The following is a 7,136-nucleotide window of genomic DNA, read 5'->3' as shown; positions in this document are numbered from 1 at the left end:
TTATAATACAATGGCAAATAACATCCTTGGCAATACCAAGAAGACTGGTAAGATACCAAAGCATTGTCAGAATAATTAAAATTGCTTAACTCATGGTCAATAGATTTGTAGTGTTTTGAGTGTTCTTAAATAAATTTTTTAATCCCTTAAATTAATAATACATAAATTCTTTGCATATCTAAAATCTTTATTAAAATATCCCATCTCCTAACTCTAATATATGTTTATTATTTGTTAGAAAGTAAAATTGGTAAGTATCAATTCACTTAATATTCCAAGTACATAAGACAAAAGAAATTTAGAAAAAAATTTTTGTTCCCATTTTAGGTTAGACTTCTAGGAGTCTAATGTGGCTGATTAAAAAAAATATTTGCACAACTCAGGCTGAAATCCACATATTCAGATTTGACTTTCAAAGACATACCTTGGGCCAGGAAAAAAAATCACTTGACACAAGCTATAAACACAGATCTTTAGGGAAAATGGAAATTTTATATCAGTTCTTCTTTTACTGTGTTAGAACAGAGGAAAAACAGATCTGAGGTGGGGAGTTTGTGGGTAAAGATGAAACATACAACTTCAGACAAAAAAGAATGGAATTAATATTTATTGGATGCAAAAAGGGCCAGACCATGTGCTGGTTATTTTTGGTACCTTGAGTACAATTAATGGACAACTGAACTCAGTTTGAAATTCAAAATTGTAGTGCTGAGGTCATCCTAGTATTTTGCAATATAATTACTAGTTCCATCTAACACATATTTAATAATAAATTCTAACTTTAATCATCAAATCTTATTTCCAGACTTCCTTTCTACAGGTTACTGTAAAATCATCAAAATGGACACTTGTCTTTCCCAAGTCCTACCCTCATAACTTGGCCTCAGAGTAAGACTTAAGGGACCTCAGAAGTTAAAATTCTCTCAGAAAATTATCTTCGTAGAATAACAACTTTGTCTTTTGCTTATCCTTTTTATGATCTGCTATAAAATAAAAACTCGGTCACTGGATGTCCCTGTAAAAACAACAATAATAAAATGATTAAAAGTTCCAATTCCTTTCCACCATCACTTGTAGGTGATCTGTGGAAGGCCAAACAGAGTGTGCATTTGACTCAGGAAATGGTGACTAACTATTTTAATAGGATGTAATAGAGCTGAGTCCCATCACTTCATGACTAAACCCTTTGACTTACTAATACAGACTGCTGAACTATAAGAAGATAGTGTTTCCCCTTAAATGGACTAAATAAAAAAGATAAGCATTAGTTGGCTATACTTATGATCCATTTTTTCTTCCAAGAAATACTCCCCTTTTCAATGAGTCATTTGATTGATCATATAAATGATCAATCTGATAAAAATAAGTATACTATTTTATTTTGTCATTTTTTTCCATCTGCTGTCAATGTATACTGAAAAATGTACTATAATAATCTATGGGTATTATGTAAAATGGATTTCAAAAAAATGACATAGCAAACAGATCCAGAAAAGAGATAGCAAAAGGATCACAATAATGGGACAGATTGGTCCCCAATTTCAGCATCCTCAAAATGTGAAATGAGAGAGAATAATTAAGATTTCTTATAACAGATTTTTCTATCACTGTGACTTTTCTTCATAGTTCCGTGGTTTTTATTTAATATCTATTGGTCTAAACTAAAGAATATAAATTAACAAAACTAAGTAAATAAAACCATAAGTATAGGTATGAGATTTATAGAGTTTCAATAGCTCCTTAAAAAATTTCAATTCAAAAGTCCTAAGATCAACACCTAATCTGACCTGGCATCTTGTAGATGCAGTCTTCACCCAGGTACTTCCATGTCATGGAGGTAAATTACTACTGGTCACAAGTGTGACTGGCGGAAAAGAACTGGGATGACTCATTACAACCTATTAACACTGTAAGGAAAAGAACACACAAATGTCTTTTAAAAATACCTATAGAAGCTATTTGGATGAGGACTTTTTAAAGGCAGAAGCAGATAGTGTGATCTTCAAATACTAACCCTCCCCCTCTCTCCACCTCAGTTGAGGTTTAATTCAAATGAAGGGATAGGGAGGATGGTTGTTAAGGACTATGCTAACTCAAAACACATGTAGGTTCCAGAAGGCACTGCTTGTTGGTCAAAATATGGCTCTTGACAGGTCACCAACTATTTGTTTATTCAATAAACTTTTATTGGGTGGCCTGTAGTGCCAGTTACTGTGCCAAGTAATTGAAATACAAAGATGAATAAAACAGAGTTCTTAGCCTTAAGGAACCTTTATTCAAGTCAGGGAACCAGATTAAAAAAGACTATGACAACACAGTGAAGTGAGTGCCATGATTCACTTAAGCTGAGGGCAAAGTGAGAGGTCAAGGAAGCCTTCATTGGAAGGTAATATAGGAACCAAATTTGAAAAACTTGAGATAGAAAAAAAAAAGTTACATATGAGGAAAGTACTCCAGATGAATGAAGAAGATGCTCAAAGTGTGTAAAGAAAGCCTAGCACTGGGGAGACTTTGCTCAGTTCATGATGACTGGATTGTGTAGTGAAGAGCTATATTGTGAGGGCCCTTGTAAGCCACATTAGTTCAGAGGAAGGCTTTGAGGAGCAATTGAAAGATGTCAAGCAGGAAATATTTTTAGAAAGTTCATTCTACATTAGAGTGGAGGGAACCATAAAAGAAAAACATCTTGGAGATATAGCAAAGGCCTACTCATGATAGGGGAAAAAAGTGTTGGATGTGAAAAATATTAATGATGTCGAATTAAAATCCTACTGCACATGGGTATCCTGTATGTCTGTCCTGGTTTCCAAAAGTGAAGCAGCTCTTACTATTTATGAACTCTTAAAGACTTCCTAAAATGACTCTTTTTCCTGCTTGCTTGGTAGTGTTCCCAGAGCATGAGTAAGCCCTGAGTGCAAGTGATACTTCTCTCTCAAACCTTAATGAGTCACAATTAATCTAAACATACAAATTATGTTAAATAAAAGATTTATCTTCAGCAATGTGTGACCCAATTAAATATTTTATTAGATACACTGTTCACATCAGGTTGTAGACTCAGAATTATAAATGCTTTGTCAGAACTCCTCAACGTTCAAAATATTAATCAGCTTTGACAATATAGGATTTTTTTTTCCTCTCATTTTTTTAACTACTCACTTCTGTATTCTAGATAAACAAGCATATCTTTAAATGCTCTGATTTATGATTATGTCCTATCTTAATTTCTCCTTCCTGGTAGAACCTTAATCTGACATTATCTCACCCTCTCTTTCGGCTTTTGTTCACCCATCTCTTGCCTATTATTGACACCCAAACTCCATATCTGTCCACTTCTTTCTAACTCATCTCCTCAATCACCATTCATCTGTACATACCCTAAATTGTGATATGCACACGTGTGTTAGCATATGCACATGTGTGTATGAAGACAGCCTTTGTAACCAATCAACGTCCTCTCTAGCATCCTAGACCTGAGGCTATTCATTTGCTAGCAGAGTCTGGGACTCTAAAGTGACCCTGATATTAAAGTCTTCACCCAAGACATTAAAGATTCTATCTGTAGAGAGAAATTGATATTCTACCATGTCTGATCATGGCAGGAAAGTGAAAAATCAGACTCAAAATAGTTACCACACATAGAACAAAAGATTTATCACCACAGGATACCCTACATCCAAGTCTAACAATGCTGCCAGTGAAGGTTCAACCCTTGCCTGCCATCTGATCTTCTTTCTAAAATTACCCATATGCTCCTCATCCTTTGGCTTTGTACCTGGTTACTTTTCATTTTTACCTCATCATCACTGCATCCACTCCCTTATAGTCTCTTGCTACCAAGATGGTTTTTCCTGCTTTTCCTTCCGATTTCATGCAATGTCTCTCTCAGCTTAGTTAGCACTGAGTTCTTCTAGGCATGCTTTCTGGTTAACCCCGGAGATCTATTCATTCCCTCATTCTGAGAATAAAACTCACTTTCTCCTCATAGCCTTGTGTCATTCCTCAAGAACTGACGCACCTTGGCAATCCAACAATTTTTATGTGTGCACATAAAGCAGAAGTCAGTATGAGCTGCCATGATTTTTCACCTCATAAATGGGGAATAACCTCAAACATTGGTCATGGAGATGATTTACAGAGATTTTTTTTGTTTTGTTTGGATTGCTTTGGTTTGTTTTTTTATCACAACCTTCAAGGTCTTTGACTTCCTGCTGTTTGTCAACTATATAATTAATTCTAGTTTGCATCAAGCTCTTAAAGAAATGTTAGAAAAATCATTTCCATAGTGTAATTCATTATTTTTCTAATAAATTAGAAGCTGCATAATAAAGAATGTTTATTTCAATAACTATATTCTATAAAAAAAGGAAATTTTCTACTCAAGCGCAATATTTTATCATCTTAATATTCCTGGAAGATATCTGTATATCTCTTTCAAGTCAAAGGACAAAAGACATTAATGCCTGAGTTCAAGCAGATGAGCGTGCTGTTTTTGTAGTAGGTTGTGTCTTCAGTGCAGTTACAGTTTTAGTCATGGTTCCACATTCACATATGGAATTCACTTCTACATCTAAACCTTGTTTGGTTAGTATATGTGTGTTTATGTTATACAAGTCTCCTTGTTCCCCTAAGAAGGCAAACTCGACCAAGATCATTATCTGGTGGCAACTGTGATGAAAGGCATAGGAGACTTAATCTGAAAATACTTACTTTGGGGAATATATATTTCAAGGGAGAAATAGATTGTCCTTTTCTTTTTTCCTCTGGAGCAATTTGGTAATTCTCCATTTGCTTAATAGAGCCACTAATCCCAACATTATCTGTACAGAGAACAAATTACTAATTCTATATAATTATAAATTGTAAGCAATTCAAAGTAACTGTGTCTTTAAGAAGTTATTTTAATATTCTTCCTTTATTGTCCCAATCCCAGCACTCAGAGAGCAATCCCTCAGCCAGCTCTACCAGTTCCTGAATTACAAAGACGTGCTTATATCAATTAGTCAAGTAAATGACACTAGGCAAAGTTTATCTTAAAATTACATATGTTGAAAAAAATGTATTCACCAAGATTATTTTAAGAATAAGTACTTTACTTTAAGAAGGTCAGAATTTAGATTTAATATGACATTTAGCTAGCATCCCGCATTATAGTCTCTCTTAACTTCCCATTAAATACTTATGACAAAATAGAAAAATAAAATTGCAGTTTTATAATCAATTGTGAATGCAAGAAAAGGATATAGCCAGCAAAATAAATGGAGATGAAGCCATCCATGTACTCTCTTTATTGTTTGTTTGTTTTTGTTTTGGCCATGCTGCGCAGAATGTTGGATCTTAGTTGCCCGTCCAGGGATTGAATCCACGCCCCCTTCAGTGGAAGCGTGGGGTCCCAACCACTGGACCGCCAGGGAAGTCCCTATGGTTAAGGTTTTGATGAAATATCAGGCAACTGTTTAAAAAAAAGATTTAAAAGTCTTGTAGAAGAACCAGTGATAGTTTCATAGCAACACAAATATTAAGTCAAAAGCAGAATATATAATAATAAAATAGCTATGTATTCATACATTAATATTCATATATGAAGTCATGCTCATAATTACACAAAATACTAGAATGAAATTGGTGAAAATATTAGCAATTTGTTTTATGGATGATGACAGTCTACTGTTTTCTTTATCTTTTACTGTTATCTACCTTTTCTACAATGAGAATATATTAATTTTGTAATGAGCAAACTAATAGTATTTTATATAACTGTTATTTCATTTTAAAAATACTGTTTTCAGATATTATTTTAGGCCACACATGAGCTGGTCTGCTTCCTTCTGACTCCAAGTAATCATAAGTATATGAGATTGGTAGCTTGTAGATCTAGATAAGAGCTGAGCAAAATCAATATGAATAGCTCTAGCTAAGACAATACAAATAAATAGATTTAGTGAGCTTTGTTTGTGACGTGGCGGGATGAATCCCTGGGTAGATCATTATTTCTTTACATTCTACCTTCCAGAGCTGTCTTAGATTCTAGGATAGTGTTCCAGTATGTGTGGCCAGTAGTTACAAGGTGCCATTTGAGGGTTGCAAAGAAAAAACTCAACCAAAATATTTACTGTATTCATGTCTAAAATGTAACAATCATTTGTTTCCGTAGGTTCCTTGAAGCCAAAGACCATTTTTATTAACCTTTGAATGTTCAACACTGGCACATATTTTGGTGAATAAATGGATAAATGAAATACTAGGAAACCCCTAGCACTCACTGATCCTCTAACTGCAAGTGCTTTTCCAAGGGATAACACAGCATTCTCTAATACCTAACAATAAATAGTTTATCAGATTAACTTCCTCTGTGTTAAGAGACCATGAAAATGTTCCCTATGGTCACTCCAGATTCAAACCTGGCATCTGCTCCACAATCTTGATGCACATTCCTCAAGATCCAGGGAGCAGGAGAGAGGGCTGGGTCTTATCAGACTATGGAATTTGATACTGAATTTATTTAAGTCAGACATATGCACAGTGTGCAGGAAACTAGAGGAAATATATCATTATGACAAGAATGGTGCTTCTCACTCCAGATCCTCCATCACAATTGCCAAATTCTTTATGTACCCCAAAGTCTGGGAGGTCACATTTTCACATCTGTCAAGTTTTCACGACACCGAAAGTAACTAATGAATCCACTGCAATATAAGCAAAGCATCAGTCTGCTACGGCTGACTATAATTTGGTAGTTCTCTGTATTCAGTTACTTATTCACCCATGTCCTTAAACAACACTGAGTATTCACTGTCAGCTAAATCTTGCAAGGATATAAATGTGTAGAAGACATGATCTCTGCTTTTCAGTATCGCCATAAAGAAGATAATTTCTCCTTCTCTTCTTGCTTTCCTCTTCCTCCTTCTCATGCTTAATATTAAAGATTTAATGACTGCCTATAATTCAACTGCACTGTTCAAATATTTTATGTCCATGAACTCATTGAATCCTCACTATTCCCCACTTTACAGATGAAAAAACTGAGTCATCCAGAGGTTAAAGAACTTGCCAAGGATTAACAGCCTATAGACGGAAATTGAATCCAAGAAATAGGTCTTCAGAGCTTGAGCTTCTAATCATTACATAAGTGTGTG

The sequence above is a fragment of the Balaenoptera physalus genome (assembly GCF_965194825.1).
Source record: "Balaenoptera physalus genome assembly, chromosome: 3".
Classification (NCBI taxonomy): Eukaryota; Metazoa; Chordata; class Mammalia; order Artiodactyla; family Balaenopteridae; genus Balaenoptera; species Balaenoptera physalus.
The sequence above is the reverse complement of the archived record's forward strand: the minus strand, read 5'-3'. Positions refer to the sequence as shown.